The sequence below is a fragment of the Cupressus sempervirens genome, chromosome 7 (genome assembly GCF_028749045.1).
Source record: "Cupressus sempervirens isolate cs-2001-9-10 chromosome 7, ASM2874904v1, whole genome shotgun sequence".
NCBI classification, from domain to species: domain Eukaryota; kingdom Viridiplantae; phylum Streptophyta; class Pinopsida; order Cupressales; family Cupressaceae; genus Cupressus; species Cupressus sempervirens.
The window spans coordinates 105,431,967-105,450,320 of NC_143124.1; the positions used below are offsets into that span (position 1 = coordinate 105,431,967).

Sequence of the window (18,354 nt, forward strand, 5' to 3'; positions counted from 1 at the left end):
TATTTTTAACTTAAAATTAATAATTGAGAAATCTAACGCACATAAAGTGCACTATTAAGAAAATTTCCTTAATTAGTGATACTCTTCTCTAAGAAACAGCTAAATTGTTAAAAAAAAAAAAATTCATAGTTGTCCTCATAAAATTTATTGGTATTTAGCCAATACTCTCCTGCCTACATTTATATTAAAATATGAATATCAAAATCCGTAGTAACGAGTTTGCAATCTCCAAGGAATATTGTGATTTAACTAATGAGGTGAAGTTTAATCTTAATTAATAGAAATCTGAACAAGAAGTACGTACTTAAATGACACTTTAGCGGTACATTGGCAGTATTGGGGTAGCGATAGAGTTGGGCAGAGTTTGGGCAGCCGGACGGTGCAAATAAGTTGCACCATAGCTGGTGCCCTCTTACTACCGTTGGCGCTGAAGTCTCCAGCACTGTGCGTCACAGAGTACCTGCGACAGTCGTAGTGTACTTGTGACGTGACAGGGCCGTAGGGCTTTTAAAGCCTGGCATGGCATGTTAATGCATAAAGTTTGTTTCAATATAAATTGTATAAATTGAATTTTAGATTAATAATTATTATTAATTGTAATTCAATTTTAATGTATTCATTTTTTATTAAGTTTGTTTAAGTTTAGAAATTAAGTTATACAAAATTTAGTTTGATTTAAGTTTTAATCATAATTATTATAAATTACTTTGTTAATAAAGTTTAATAAAAGGTTAATTAATACTATGCAATATAAAGATTTATTGTTAATAATTAATAAATTTAATTTTATAATATGGTGATAAATGTTGAGATACTAAAATAAGAAATTAGGCGATTATCATCAATTAATTTAATTAAAATTAGTTTAGTTAAATTAATGATGGATAATGGAAATTGTAGGATTATTCATAAGGTTAGTATGTGATTGTTAATTATCTTAATTAAATGTAATTTTAATTAAGATTAATTAAGTATTGGAGTTATGAGAATTATTGAATTATTAATAGTACATATATATGTTTTGGTACTAAAGAATTTGGTAATGTTTGTGAATTGATTAATTAATAATTAATAATTAATAATTATTAATTGGTAATGTAAATGAATATTGAAACTAATTTAATAGCAAGACTGGATTCTTGATGGGTTCAGATATATTTTTACTTAGTAACCAATTATTGTTATTATTATAACATAATAAATGATTATGTTGAGTCATAATATGATTTTATAAATAAGACGAAGTTTATTTGCAAGGGTAGATTTTGGATTTCTATCTACACAATAACCTATACTAGAAATGTAAACTTGGAACTTTTAGAAAATTTTAATTAAGAATAATTAATGTATGATAATACATAATGGAATTTAGACTCACCTTAATAATGGTGATATTGATTCTGATAAAATCGAAGTTATTTTTATTGGGAGAACAATCATTATTTGGGACACTTTAGAGAAAGAATGTGAATGATTTAAATAAGTAAATAATTGTCTTCTTATTATTTTAGAAATTTGTTTTAAAATAATGGAATGATAATTCTTTGTTTTTTAATCAAGGGGGATAAATAGGTTGACTTGTAGATTAATGATGAATCTTTTTCGCTTGAAATATAACTAAAATGAAACTGAAACCCCACACTTAACTCGTCTATGTGATTTTAACGAAACTAAAACATGTGCTTGCATTTTGTGTTTTCTCTATGCTATCTATTTTGGGTTTTTGGGTGGTCCTAGAGTGTTGACCAGTTATAGGACGTCTACCAGAGTCTTAGGGGTTATAAGATGTGATGGCATGTTGATGTTATTGGGTCTCGATCTTTATATAACCCAACCATGGTGATGTGATGATATGCTCTATGAGATGTTTGTATTGCTATTCTTTGATGCTCATCAGTCTTCTTGAGAGAAGCTAAGATGTATGTGTATGAGACTCTTGACTTAAACATTTTTGAGTCATTGATCAATTATACTTGGATTATTTTTCCAGTCGCCTTGATGGGACTGAAGTGTTGATTTATTCTTGATGATGCCATGTTGTGACATGTTGGACTTGAGCATTTTGTGAGTCTTCGATCAGTATGATTTACTTGAGATGGTTTTTGGTTGCTTGTTGAGAACCAATGGATATTGTGGTTTATTTTGAGATATTTTACGGTTGCTCATTGAAAATTGATGGATATTGTGATTATCATTGATGCCTTTAGTTGTTGATAGAGAACTATTGTGATCATGATTATCATTCGATGCTTTTCACTTGCTCATGGAGATTTGATGTTGTTATTGTGGATTATCTTTTGGTGCTTTCTAGTCAATTGCATAGGACTGAGGTGATTTTGTAATTTATGATTTCATGAGCTTAGGGTAGGTTATCTATATGTAGTGTCGAGAAGTGGGTTTTTAATGGGGGCCAGGGCCCTAAGATGCTACCAAGGATAGCTCATTGTAAGTTGGTTATCAAGTGAAAACATCACACCTAATTACTGACTAAATGAGCCTAACAAGATAATTGCATGTTCTTGCCCATGCCTCAAGTGCTAGTACAGACTAGGGTGGGGAGAATGCTTAGTCCGCAAGGATCAGTAGGGACCCTGGAGTCCTAGCTAACTGCTAGGGTAACTTCTAGATGACCTTGTGATGACACTTTCCGGCTTGCATAGTAGATTTCCTACATGTGTTGTGGTGCCTCTAGGTCTAGATGTCGATTTATGTGTTGGAACCATTTAAGTTAGTATACTTCATAAGATTCCTAGACTTAGAGAGGACTTGTGATTTTGTGATTTGATATCCTATTTGCGACTTGAGACTATCTCCTCAACACGGTGGGACTGGGCCATTTAGGTCCCACACAGTCAGGTGGTAGTGCTTTTCACTCTTACCATTTGAGATCCGTCCAAGACACCGTGGCTGGAGCATTCCTTGTTGGCATTTACCTTTATTCTATACATGGATCATTATGATGGATGTTACTTACTAGTATGTTTCTTTATGTTGCTGATTAGAATTTGATAGATGATGTTATCTACTTTATAGGACCATCTTATGTTGTACTCTTGCATATTAGATTTATTTATGCATATATTGTACCATGTTAGATTTCTTTATGCATGTGTTAGTATGTTTAAGAGTGACATCCCTATTACTATAGCACCGATGATCTCTTCGATGACTTGGGATGTTACACATGGGGAATGGCCAGGGTCCACGATGGTCTAATGATGCTATTGATGGTTGGGACGAACTGTACTCTTAGTTAGTTGTATTTTATGATGGATCGTTATCTTTAATGATCATTGTTATATCTTCTATGATGGATATTTTATCTATTTTGTTGGATGGATATATCAAGCATGTGATGGTTTCATTTACTTGATTGTACTGGTATCATGGATTCAATAAGGTTGGCGTATCGTTATCTTTGCATATGTATATTCTTTTAAGCCTTTCATACCCTGTGACATGTACAGTGGATGATTGAGCATTCCAAATTAATTTGCCAAGATGCATTTGGATATTCTTTCATGTGAATGTGGTAGTTGTTAGACTTAGAATTAATTAGATTAAATGTGACTCGATATCTTGGGATCCTTAAGGAATGTAACCTGTTATGTATGATTTTATATGATTACATGTATTGCTTCCGCTACTATGTGTTGATGTGAATGATTTATCTTTCATGTTTAAAAAAAAAATGTTTGGAAAATTTAGTAAAACTTTAGGTTAATTCTTTTGGATCCCTTGGTAGGGCATTACAAATAAAGCTTAGAGAAATAGAAAAATATGTCATAGAACTTTTCTCTTTAATATTACAATAACTTTGACTACAATAAGTACATTTTTCTTTTATTGTAATGCAATTATAAAATCATTTTTAGGTAGTTATTCTATGAAAATATAATACAAATAATTTACTTAGAGGTTATATGTGTTCTTTTTCTTTGAAGTACTATAACCAGTATTCTATCTTTATTTCATATTGGTGCCAATTAATTTACAAATTTATTATTTTCTAAACAACATATTTTTAATTATCTATGTTAAGTTATTCCACTTGTCTAGAACTCATTTAGATTTTTAATAAATATTCTATTTAGATTTTAATCTCTTTTACATAGTCATTTTTCTTTTCTTTTCTTTTCTTTCAAATATTTAAAAAAAAATATTATGCAAAAGGATAATCAGAACTGATAATTTCTACAAATATGTTGATCTTAGAAGAATTCATAGTGAAGAAAAGGAAAAAAAAAATTATCTTTGAAAAGAAATTTTCTGGAAGTAGATTTTCTTAAATTTCATCCTCCCCCTCTTCAGAATTTCAACTATTTCTATAGAGATCTTATTTTTGATGAATTGTATTGTTGTGATAAATGATCCAGGGATATTCTTATAGAAATATTCTTGTTTTTTCATCATCCATAGCTATAGAACTCAAAACCTAAAATTATTTAATGAGATATCCTCCTCTTTTGTTGCCTATTATACAAGTCATTAAATGATATTCTCCCTCTTTCCTCACATAAAGATCCTAAAATTTGTGAAGGGTTGGAATCATGAAAGATTGTAAATTTTGTGAAACTCACTAATAACAGTTTTTAAAAAATCATTTAAGTTTTTACCATGTATAATTCAATTATAACATAGTTATAATATAATAAAATAAATTAAAACAATTGAGAGGCTCTACAATATCATTTTGTATCCTTGGAATCTATGAAACTCTTAGAAATGGTTAAACTTTGGAACCTTAAACTAGTGAAACTCGAGGAAGAGTGAAAATTTTCATATCCTGAACATTTTTTTCACAAGGAAAAGTGTTAGAAATGATAATAAAAACCTGATGTAACTAAATTTCATTTTTAGTTGCAACTTGGCCAAAAATTTTTCTCAAAATTGAAGCTCTTATTTGTTTTTGATTGAAGCATTTAGATACTATTGAAGGTAGAGATGTAGAACATGTCTGGCTATCTTTATTAGTGTAGAATTTTTGGTAAACATTGACATCATCAAACTCAAACATTATAATATTTTATTCTCTTCTAGCACTCTATGCAACATAGGGCTATAGGAGATCTTAGATTCTTCTCGATCTAGTTCAGATGAGCGGTTGACGAGGAGAAAGTTGGTGTCACATGTTTCAGCAACCATCAGACTGGGATGTGTGGACTTAATGAGGGATTAGTTCCCTAATATAGTGGATAGAACTCCCTCCCCCATAACTATTTCCTCCCCTGTTAAGGTTTTTTCCAAGGATAATGCTAACCCCCCAATTGTGTAGGTTGTTACTATGATGTAGGCTAATGGTTTTCCTAGTGACATGCATGAGACCAACATGGAGATCACAAGAAGTCTCACAATGAGGTTCAAGAAAGAATTCATGCACTAGAGGAGAGAATGTGCCTATTGACAAAGTTCACTATTAAAGTGACACATGCTATTGCTACCACATTGAACCTCCTCAAGGACTTGGAAGGGTACCTACCTAAGGAGGACACAAAAATGTTGTTTGACTTCCTTGCAGAAGATTGGGCTAACATCCTCTTGGGGAAGAAAGAAGCTAAGAAGCATTAATGATTTTAAATTTTTTATTTTTTGCTTTATGCTATTAATTTGTTAGTCTTTGAACTTGATGGGGTTTAAGGCTGTCATGCCTTTGTTTATATATTACTATAGCTTTTATGGTTTTTACATAGGCATTATGTATGTTAGGCCTGCTAATACTCTTTTAATTATGGATTAGAACCTTGTGGTAGGAGGTAGTTTTAGTTGATGGTTATCTACTATTAGTTGACCAGTTTGATTGTTTAAGGGTTGGCCCCCTTGTTTTGGTTTCTTTTAATTCATAAACATAGGACTTGTTAGTGCAAAATTTACTAAGTTCAAGAGATTTTAGAATATATATATATATATATATCAAGATAATTGAACTATTTACTTTGTGCAATGTCTTCCGTGCATGTATATTCTCCTTATCTCACCGCATTTTAGGAATGACTTATAATTTAGTTTGAAGATCTAATGTTTTGATTTGAAATACATCATATGCATTTTATTTCATATGTGATACATGTTTCTCTAATCATTCATTTTCATTGACTTTTTGAATCCTTCATAGATGTATTAAGTGTTATTTTAGATTGTTGATTTTAACTTCAATTCTTTATTCCTAATTTATGAGGAATTCTCTAGTGAAAAACTTTTTTGTCTATAAAAATATTTAATTGTTTTCAAAATTTTAAGTTATATTGAAGGGTTTATTTGGTATTTAGAAACTAATAGAAAACAATAGTACCCTCTTATCTTTAAGTATGAAAGAAAATTAAAATATTTCTTATTTATATTTATATTTAGCATACAAATTAATTACTAAATAGATTTTCTTTAAAAATAAATTGATTAATTTTTTTTCTATATTTAATTAATACTTTGTTAATACTTTTTTTAAATTAAAAATTAAGGAAGCTAAACATATGGAAAATGATGAAATGTTTATTTTCTAATGACAATTAATATAAAAAGAAACAAATAAGAAATAATTTTTTAACCTTAATATTATTATTGAATAAATTAAATTAATTAAACAATTATTTATGTTCTTAAACTACTCGTGAAGTTGAATGGCTCACAAAGAGCCCACCACAGATTAAGTCTTTGAGTGCAAGGCTATGACATCATAAGGGATGAGGCTGAGATCATGCGTTGGGTGATTTTGATGGTGTGGATGCCCATCACTCCTTGGCTCTAAGCCAAAGAGGTTTTAGGCACGAGTGGGCCCATATCAGGTTCTTAAAAAGTCTATGCCAAAGAGGTTTTAGGCATGAGTGGGCCCATATTGGGTTCCTAAAAAAGTCTATGTGGTGGCCTTCGCTGGTTGGTAGCTTGCAAGCTTCGTGCCTTGCTTGGTTGCCTCGCAGGTCTGAACCCCCCATCAAAAACAAAAAGAAAAATAAGCATTTAAAATTGTCACTATTATTTTAAATAATTAAAAATTAAGAAAAAATGGTAAATAAAAATGAACATTTTTTTAACTTAAATTCACAACTAGTGAATAAAAGTTTTTAAGGTATGAAGGATTTACATAGACAAAAATATTTTATTAAGAAGGGAAAAGAAATGTGTGTGTGTGAGAGAGAGAGAGAGGGGTCAAATAGGATCAATGTGATGGTGAGAGGAGAAATGAGAAATGTCAAAATTAGAGGGAGATAGATGTGATAGATTGAGAGAAGGAGCTATGGTTAGAGAGAGGCTAAGATGAAAATTATGGTGAATATATGGTAAGAGGGGGAGCCAGAAGGGGAATGGGGGAGAGGGAAAGGAGAGAGAAAAAGAGACATATGAGATAGAGCTAAATATTAACGTTGAATATAATTGAACAATAGTTTACTAAAATAATTAGAACATAATATAAAAATAGAATGGATATGACTTAAAAAGGTAAAATTGAGATTCACATCCTCGAAAAATAAATAAATCAAAAGACCCAACAGAAAAAAGGGAAAAGGCGAACGATTACGGGACTTAATATCCCAATGGCAGAACACTGTTATATTGGAAACACATCCAAATCAAAGAGTGAAAAACAGAAAGATCGAAGAGACATGATAATAAAATAGGATATTCCATATTGTTAAGGGTATCCTTAGTTGACAAGTACGAGGAACACTACGCATTTCGTAATGTTTCAAAGCTTTAAATCCGTGTATTAAGTGCTCAGAATTAATTTAAAGCTTATTTTACCAAAACATCACGCGAGTTTGATGATATTAACTTATTAATGTAACAGATTGTACTCGGGAATCCCTGGTTAATGACACGCAGTGAAAAACATGACTTTGTTGTATCGAATATTCCATCAAACCAACTTTTAACTGAGGTGACTTCTACCTCTCTAAGTCGAGTATTTAGTTGAACATCGTTAACTATTTTCTCGAAGACAGTTTTATGATGATCAAAGATAGCGATTTCATGTTGTTTTCAACTATTGGTATAGGAAGTCTTGGAAAAACATTGTTGGGCACTTTGCAGCGTTAAAAGAAGTATGCATTTATTCTCTCTCCTTGAATTGATGGTGTAAATATTTTATTTAAAATAGCTTGATTTTAATTTTATAATTTAATAAGTTAAGCTGTAATTTATACAATTTATATTTTTCCAACAAATTACAACCAAAATTACAATCTATATATTTTTTGAACAAAATACAATCAACACTTTGAATACATTATTGAAAGATATTATAAATTGATAATTGTTTGTTGATGGTTATATTAAACTTCAAAAGTTGCAATGAAAAGTTATAAAAACTTTTAAAAAAAATAAAAAATAATGCTTTCGAATACAATTCTTAGTCGGTTTAAGTTGGACATTTCAATAGTCTTTTTACAAAATATGTCTCCTGATCTCAACTTGGCCCCTACAAGATTATTCTACCCATAGACTCTGAAAGAATTTTTAGTGTTTTTTTAAATTGTACTATCAGACGGGGCATTCATTGATTATGAGAACTGTTAATGAGAGAAATTTCTATCATAGATATGCTTGTCTTTTAATTTGTCAACTTTTAAATAGACATTATTATTATTATTATTATTATGGTGTATTTTTCAAGTAAACTTATTTTATTGATTTAAAGATTTTTGAATTGAAATTTGATCAGTATATTCAATGTCTCTGTCATAAATTTGACCTGGTGCTGAAAAAGAATTTTTCTAATATTTAGACGAGCATTATCTTAAATTTTATAAAGTTGACATGGTGTGGAAAAAGAGTTTTTTCTTAAATTTTTACTCATCTTCTATTTTTATAGTTTATGGTGTTCTTTTATTGTATCTCAACTCCATAGATCTATTAAAAAGTTCAGCTAAAAAATTAGTTTACTGTTGGTATATATGATTTATTATTAATTTAGTATTTTTTAAAATAAAGTAGTTGTTAGTGTTAGAATTAGTGAAGTACATGAATTTGTAATTTAAAAATGTAAAAAGATCATATTACAATATACGTGATTCAATTTTTTCAAAAGATTTATTATTAATGCTTACATTACTGAGAGATACGATAATTTTTTTGCTAACTAAATAAATGTTAAGATGATATGGGTGAGCTCCTCGATCTACGTAGCAATTTGAGTTTGGCATACCTACAATTACATGTTTTGCAAGCATTAATATACGAGAATCGAGATCTTCATCCTTTTAAATAGTTTTTTTTACCGCACGGTATGGCTTCCCATCGTTTCTGATTCTTTCAAAGCTGGTTAGGCCGTGGGCTTATTTCGGACGAGTGTGGGGTTGGATTGTCCTGATAATGTTGTCTTAGGCGGTAAAGAGAGAAAATTTCTATGTTTTGAAATCCACTTTTGGAGATCCGGTAAGGCTCTTTCAATGCTCTTTTCCTATCGATTTTAATTTTAAAATGAGATATAACACAAGGCGTCCATGAGAAGGAGAACACACATCTTATTTGTCTCTTTATATTTTGCAGGGATTCAGGAGATCTTTCCCAACTTTCTATTTTTTTTCGGCTTCTACCTTCTTTGCCATGTTAGTTGGAAGCCTGCCCATTATTCTGACAAAACCAGTAGTTGCCAAACATAAGCAACTCTCCTCAGTGTTCAGTCTCATATTTCCGCCTCTTACCTAAACTTAAATGAGCATACAAGTCCCAGCTACAAATAGATAATTAACCTTCTATTTTTTCACTCCGAAAGCTTTTACTACCTCCATGTGAGTAACACTCCAAGAATCAAAGATTTGAAATAATAAGTAAAACCGTGGATGTATTAAATATGACATAGCTAAACGCAATTATGTGCACTCTAACATAATAAGTGCTCAATCTACCTCAACAAGCATTTCCAAAATGTACATATCTAAGACATGTAAATGCAATTATGTGGACTATTGATTTAAGTGTTCTATCTACTTCACTAAGCATTTCAAGATGTAAAAATAGAAAATGAATACGACCACGATTCTAATACCAAAAACTAGTCAGAAGCAGATTATTTTATGCACCTTACCAGGACTCAAGAGTCTGGTCAAAATTATTGGTATCTTTTATGTCAACACAGTTTTGAGGAACAATTTTGGCACAATAATGTGATAAGAGATACAAATTGGTATGTACTTCACGAGACCTTTATTTTGTCTTACTTCTAGAACTCAAGTTATTCTTAATAAGTTATTCAGGGAGGGCTTATATTTTTCAATGGCATCAAAAAATAATGGAATCTATTTCCATCATAAACAAATAAGGATATCAACTTAGCATTCAATTATTGAATGGTTAATGGAATCTATTTCTATCAAAAGAAAATAAGGAAATTACTACACAACAGCTATTGCTCTAAGAGTTTCTACATTTCCAGCTGATAATTGAAATAACTTGTGGAGAGGAGAGAAATGTGGCTGTTGACGAAGATGATATAGCTTCCCGTTCAAGTCCTATCAATTGGGCTGCATACAGATAGAAGTAAGTAGAAGAGAAAATAATAACTTTTTAAATTGATGATATATGGGTTCTTGTTGACAAATAGTTTATAAGTTTTTGGTCTTTTTCTTGTGTGTATGCTAGCAGACTGATCTTGTATTCCAGACTCCTTTATTGAGAAAATATAACTTTAATATTTAATTTACAAAAAATGACTATTCATTATAAAAAAAAAAATCAACAAGCATTTATTCATTAACTCTGCAAAAGATGAGGAAGCAATGTTGATTGCTAGCTATATGTCCTAAAAGATAAAACAGAACAGTTCCAACAACTACAAGTGGTGGGAAACAATTTCTATAATGTAGAATAAGAAAAAAGACCCCATAAGAAACCATATAAAATTATGTACTATCATAATAGTAGAATATACACTAAAGTGGAGGAATTATATTGTTTCAATTCAATCCACTAATTCATTGATAATTTTTAGGAAAGATAATAAATCACTAAAGAAAAATCAACTGGATTCAGAAAGACCTTATGTGGAAACAGTGTAAAATAATTAATTTTCATTGGTTCTCATGTGAGAGCATTTGCTCTAAAGGACAATTTTGCAACCATGAATTTCATGAAAGGGGTGATTTCATTCCAATTAAATGTGTGAGCTGTTAAAAAGGGTATTTCAGTAAATCATTACTAAGCTGAAACACCTGTATGAAGACATCAAAGGGTTGAATAAGGGAAAAGCAGACCAAGTTAATTTTGAAGGAGCTATTAAAATAACAATATGAGCTGAAAGACAAGCACAACAAAATAAAATCTTAAACTATATCTCCTATCATTGCATCTTTGTTTTAAGAAAACCATTTAGAAATATAGTCAATTGACTGTAGCAGCTATTTAACCCCATTCCATGGTTTCGAGAAGAGAATTACTCTACCCTATTATTTCCTCTATTGAATTTTCAATTACAACAACATTTCAGGCTTCTAAAAGACAAGTTTTGCAGTGCTTTAATTTTCAGATTTTATATTTACGGGCCATATTTATCTCGCCAAAATTGCTACCAAGTTGGGTTAGTACTTTTTCTCTCTTCATGCTGATGGTGGATAGCTCCCCTTATCTTTTTGGTTTATTAGTACTTGCATGCAGGCCTCGCATTTGATAATGACGTTTGATCATATGAACAAGTTAAATTTTTTGTCAGGAAAAAATGGCCGAAAAAGCAGGAAGTGCAAAATTTGCGAATAAAGCAGAGTGCTACAGAATCGAAACTCGAGAAAGCACGAAACATGTCCACGACAAAGGAACCTCTGCTAAAAGACGACAGGTGCTGCCCTGTATTCCGATCAGCATCAGATTTGATGTGTTCACCAAGGAAAAATGGAAGACAGACACATTCGGCAAGAGACAGGAAGATCACCACAGAGTATAATAACTTATGTCTTACCTCCAAAGAAGATGATGGCTGGCAAAAAGTAATATCAAACAATAGAGAAGGTAAAAGTCATGTCAGAAAGCGGTAAACAAAATAATGGAGATGGAGGAACAGACTGATAGGCAGAAGCATCTTTTTGAAAAAATAAGATATACAAAGACGCAAGCACGGCAGTCAGATTTGGCACCATCAGAAGCAAAAATTGGAAATGATTGTATCCATAATTTACTTAAACCTGCCAAAATATTAAAAGTTAATCGCATTCCACTAGGGCAATATCAGCATCGAGCGCCACTAGGAAATGAAATTAGGTCTCCCAAGCAAAATAAAAAAATTTAGATCGCACCGCATAAAAGTATATACGAAAAAGTGTCTCCTAAGAAGATCCCACATAAAGGAATTAATGTGAGGAAGGACATAGATACAAATTTGTCGTCATCTAAGGTAACGAAACCTAACTGGATTGAATTTTTTTGATATACTAATCATCAGTGACAGGGTACATAGAAGAAAAGTGGGAGGAATGCTCAGAGGTGGGAGTATATTCATGTTAGAGTGGACCAAGTAAGTATTTAGAAAATCTGATAAAGAAATTAGAGAAAATCTGCAAGCAATAGGTAAGTATCATAGTGCCTCTCCAAAGTCGTCAATTTATTTACATCGCAAAAATAGAAAAATTAGGAATAAAATAGCTTTAATATCGATCTATTTTTATAAAAATGAGGAAAAATAACATTTAACACCTACTTGGTTTGAATGTAAAAATCTATCAGTAGAAATTAAACATTTATATACTCCTATTAAAATAGGTAAATCTCTAGGAAAACTAATAGTTATTAATTCAAATTATGATAAAACAAGTGATATTAAATTCTTTATAGATGTGGAATCTGATCTAAGGAAACTGAAATAAAAAAAGATTATCATAAATAGATCCATCTATGAACTAGAATTCACAAGATATGTAGGAAATATTAGACCCAACCTATGCATAGACCACAACATTTGGAATCTAAAAGACACATGTTAAAAAGTATCAGCACCAAGGTGAACAGGGATCAGTGGAAAAGGGAATCACATAAGGGAAAATGTCATCGGGCAAAACACTCAATTAGCAAGAAAATCATCAGAAGGGCGGAGCATAGAACAAGGCAGACAAGAATGTTTGACTAAATAAGAAAAGAGAAATAAATAGATACATAAGAGCCTATCAATAGTTGTAGCTCTAAAGGAATGCAAAATCTGTCAAAAGGAGAATAATATATTTAAAGAAGTAGAAAGTAGCAATCAGGAGTGGCACAAAATGACTCATGACATCGTGCTCCTTTAGACAGATATTGAAGACCAGATTATATTATGGGAACAATGCTATCTGGAACATGAATCTAGAGAACTACATACAGATCAAGAGGGAAAAGAGGAAGACTGTAATATTAAAGAAACATATAATATAGATAATATGGAAAACTACTTGACAAACAACTTAGGTTCAAATAGATCAAGAGAGGTCAACAATCAGAATCTTAGGAATGGAAAGAATATCATAAATAATGCAAACATAGACAATCAAGAAAACACAACAATTGAGATCATAAATAAGGAACTTCTAAAACTACCAAAAATTTCAGCAAAAGAAGAAAGTTCAATCCCAACAGTAGATTTAAAACAATGGAGTAATATAACAATCATAAAGAAAGCAAAGAAAAGAAGCTACAAATTTTGGCACACACCAATAGATGGAAAATATATCTTTGGCATTAAAAATTATGAAGATACAAATACACCAGAGGAATATTTGGTACCTCTAGAAGTAGAAACTTTCCTAGAAGCTTAGGAATGGGCGAAAAATAAGAAGATCACACATAGGTAGAATAGAATCATGACATGCAAAATTGGGAAGAATTTGGTTTACTAAATGAAACACCTATAACACAGAAAAAGGATAACATAGAAAATGAAATAGAGACATATGTAGAAGATTATGAAGTAGAAGAGAATATTTTCAAGGATTTAATAGATGAGGATGGAGACAAAAAAGAGATCACTACAAATATCAATGATAAAAACAATAATAAACAATATTGGTATCTCCATTAATTAGGAAGGGTTTAGAACCCCAAAATGTGGCAAATGGAAATTGAAAAGAGAAAGAAAATATTTAAAGGAGCTAAGAGAAGAAGATGGTCAAGTTAATGAACCAAAAAAGATATTTGAAGTTTTGAAAATAGGGAAGGGGAAGGACCTTCCAATGCTTAATGAGGATCACTACATGGAATGCTAGGGGCCTGAATGGCTCTAGAAAACAATAGTTGCTAAAACATAATCTTAGCCTATTTGAATTAGACATAATTTTGATATAAGAAACTAAGATAAATAAAGAAGAAGTGGATAAACTAAAGGAAAAAAACTATTTAGATTTGAAAGTAAAAGTGGAAGAATGAGATGAAGCATCACAAGGTATGGGAATCATATGAAATACACAAACAATAGAAATCAAAATAGTAGCATAAAAAAGTAATTAGATGGGGAATAAGCTATCCAACAATAATCATAGTCTCCAAGTCGTACTTATTAATATATATGGAACAATACAAACAATGGTCAAGCTGAAAGTATGGGATGAAATCACTATATTCATAAGATCATATCCTGAGACTAACATGGTTATAGGTGGTGACTTTAATGTAATACTGGACCTCAAAGAAAAATTTGGAGGATCCCAAATTATTTCCAGGGTAATAATTTAATTCAACGAATGGAGGATCCCAAATTTAATGTAATACTGGACCTCAAAGAAAAAATTGGAGGATCCCAAATTATTTCTAGGGTAATAATTTAATTCAACGAATGGGTCACAATCAATAACTACTAGAAATACCTACTAGCAATGGAATGTTCACATGGAACAATAGAAGCAAAATTTCACTTATATATTAGAAAAACTAGACAGGTTCTTCTTTAAAGGAGAATTAGTAGAATTGGAGATGTCCCTATGAAGATAGCATAATGCTTTCATGAATATCTATTAAATTCATTTGTTTCCCATACCAAAGGTGAATGAAGAAGAAATTTTTACTTTGCAATTTCTCTATCACCCCCAAGTTCTCTCCCCCATTACCAATAAGGGGAAGAACTTTAATAGTTGTGCCCAAAAAAATGGTGATTTTTTTCCCTTCATTTTCCCCTTTCTTATAATGTGCACATCGGTCAATCATAAATCAAATCAAAAATCCAATGAAATATGAAATCTAATACTTTCTTATAGCAAGGATTCTCAAAATTATCACCCACATAACTATGTTTACTTATCATGCCTAGGACTCACATGGATTTGAGTCCAATAGTAGATATTGTAAAGAATTCAACTTCAAAAACAAAAAATTTTCTCAATGCAAGAAGATATTGAGTGTCAATTTTTTAGAGTAGAAGAAGGTGCCAAGTGACTTGGCGCATGGAGAAGACAAGTTAGCTCAGTAGTAATGAGAGCTCAATATGAGAGGATGCTGAGGGAACTCAGTCACCAAAGGAGAGTGGAGCTTAGTAGTCTCAACACTTAACCAACACGAAGCTTGAGTGAATTCGGTCAATGAAGGCACTAAGTTAATTTGGTAAGAGAGAAAGTTAGCTACTTGCTAGGCTCAAGTAAAATAACAATTATTACACAAAACCAAGATGTTAGATAGAGGAGCTCAGTTAAGGAGTGAATCAAGTGAGATATTATTAAAATTTCTGTCTAATCTACCAAACTTTTAAATAAGAACTTCTCAAATACTAAGCACCGTACAATAATGAATAGAAAGGAGAAAACAATGAGCCAACACAATAGGATCAATTAGTATGCATTCTTGCTTGCTTTCTATTCAACTAGGTTAAAACCATTACAAAATCTAGGAGCATTTGGGTTTAATCAAAAAACACTAAAGACTTAAACTAATAAAAATTAATCCACAGTAACTCCTAGAGAAATTAGTGCTTCACAAGAGAAACAAGATGAACTTATAGAATGATAGAGAGATTAAAACATTTGGAGTTGCATAGACTGAAGCTGAACCTTCCTTTTGTCCTCTGGTCTATATTCTTAATATTCCTCCCTTATTTTGATCTACTAATATTCTTCCTATCTCTAATCTATGCTCTTGTTCTTTGTCTTCTAACTCTCCTTAATCGAATGAATGAATACTCATTCCTTTTGTCTAGCTTCAAAACTTATTTCCCTCTCTTTTCTAAATTAATACTCAGCTAACTGAGTTAATGAGTGTCAGATGGGTAGGTGGTTGTTTGGCTCCAAGGGAAATTAACCAATGTTACTTCAAATTTTTGACAATCCCCCTATATCGCAAGCCAAACAAAGTAAGGATCATTCTTGGTCCAAATCAACTACATCAAGACTCTCTCTTAGGTACATAAAAGTTCCTATTGCCAAAGGCTTAGTAAATATGTATCCTATCTATTGCTTAAACTTACAAAATTCCATTTTGATATCTCCATTCTCCACCAACTCTCTTATGAAATGATATCTAATTTCTATGTGCTTACTTCTCCCATGGAAGACTAGATTCTTAGATAGTGCAATTAAGAAAATATTGCCACAAAAAATTGTGGTTCTATCCTCTTGCTTTTTATTCTAAGCTGTCAAGATTATCATTAACCAAAATTCTTGATATGCTACTGCATTGACTGCTATATATTCAACCTCTATTATAGATTGAGCAACAATAGGTTGCTTCTTGGATGACCATGAAATTGAACCTAATGCCATATGGAACATGTATCTAGAAGTTCTCTTCCTATCATCTAGACTTCTAGCCCAATCACTATCAATGTAACCAACCAATGTAAAATCATTATTTGTAGTATACAAAAACCCAGATCTCTTGGTACCATTCACATATATTAGAATCCTCTTTCTTACTTGCCAATCAAAATTCTTTGGTGTTTCCATAAATCTCAAAATCAAACTTAATGCATGCATCATGTCAGGCCAAGTTTCTATTAAATACATTTGACTTCTAACCATACTCTTGTATAATATTGGATTCATAGTCTTACTGCAATCTTCCTTGTTCAACTTTAGAACTACTATTGTTGGTGTTGGGGTTGTCTTATTGTTCTACATTTTGAATCTCTCCGAGATCTTTTTTGCATATTTTTCTTGAGAAATGAAGATGCTATCATGCATGTGTTTTAATTCTATGGTTAGAAAGGACTTCAAGACACCAAGGTCTATCATCTCAAATTTATTCTTCACTACCTCTTTGAACTCACAAATTAGGAATTTGGCATTTCCCATGAAGATTAAGTCATCTACATACAAGATAACTATCAAAACCTTACCATTTTCTTCCTTCATATAAAGAGTGTGCTCACCATCACTTTTTCTAATGCCATTTCTCCTCAAGTATGAGTCAATTTTGTTGTACCATGCCCTTGGAGCTTTCTTGAGCCCATATAGAGCTCTCTTCAATGTATACACCTTGTGTTTTTCACTTGAAACTTCATAACCAGGTGGCTACTCCACATATACTTCTTCTTTCAATACACCATTCAAGATGGTAGAGTTCACATCCATTTGGTATACCTTCTATTTGTGTTGGGTTGCAATCTTTATGACAACACGTAGGGTATTCATCCTTGTAACGAAGGCATATGTCTCATCATAATATCTGTCATACTACTGCTTGTACCCCTTGACCACTAAACATGTCTTATGTCTATTTATTTTTCCTTCAACATTACACTTGTTCTTGTAAATACATTTCACTCCAATTACTTGTTTCTTGGAAGGAATAGTAGGTCACTCCAATGTCTCATTTCTTTCAATAGCATCTATTTCCTCATCCATGGTAGTACTCCATTTCTCTTCCTTCATAGCTTCTTTAAAGTAAATTGGATCACTATGAGAAAATAATGAAAAATTAACCCACTCATTATAATCTTTCTCATACCTTTCTTCTTGGTATATCTCCGTTAGACACTTAGTCTTTCTTGGCAATAGGGAAGTGAGAGTGGGATCTAAATTCTTAGTATTGTTGTTGCTACTAGTTTGCATACTAGCTTTGGGATGTCTTGAACTACTTGGAGCTATCATTTAACATGTAAGAGGTTTCTCATCCTTTTTCCTTTGCTTACAATCCATTTTTGATGTTCCATAATCTATCTAATAATCAATGTCATCTTCTTCCTCATCAATACTTGACACTTTTCTTGATGTTCTTGAAGATTCATTTTTTGAGCCATCCCATGACTAATTTTCAAGAAACTCCACATCTCTTGAAATGATGATCTTCTTGGTGATCGGATCTTACAATCTATAAGTCTTTTATTCTAAGCTGTAATCCATGAAGATACACTTTACACCTTTGTGATCTAGATTTTACCTTTTTTCCTTTCACACATGTGCATATGCTACACATCTAAACACTCTCAAGTGCTTGACTATCCATCTATTCCTTGACCTTTCCTCAAGAGAAATCTTGTCATGAATT

The 18,354-nt window shown here is 31.5% G+C and overlaps 1 long non-coding RNA gene across 2 annotated transcripts; it reads left to right on the plus strand.

The window, feature by feature from the left end:
- Positions 1-7,926: 7,926 nt before the first annotated feature.
- On the plus strand, positions 7,927-13,495 carry LOC149545710 (uncharacterized). Of its 2 annotated transcripts, XR_016354283.1 has the most exons (3): positions 7,927-8,033; positions 9,258-9,366; positions 9,481-12,142. It is a non-coding gene; the product is annotated as an uncharacterized LOC149545710 (long non-coding RNA). The 2 variants fall into 2 exon arrangements; XR_016354284.1 differs by lacking the exon at positions 9,258-9,366 and having other exon boundaries at positions 7,928-8,033; positions 11,639-13,495.
- The last annotated feature ends 4,859 nt before the right edge of the window (positions 13,496-18,354 follow it).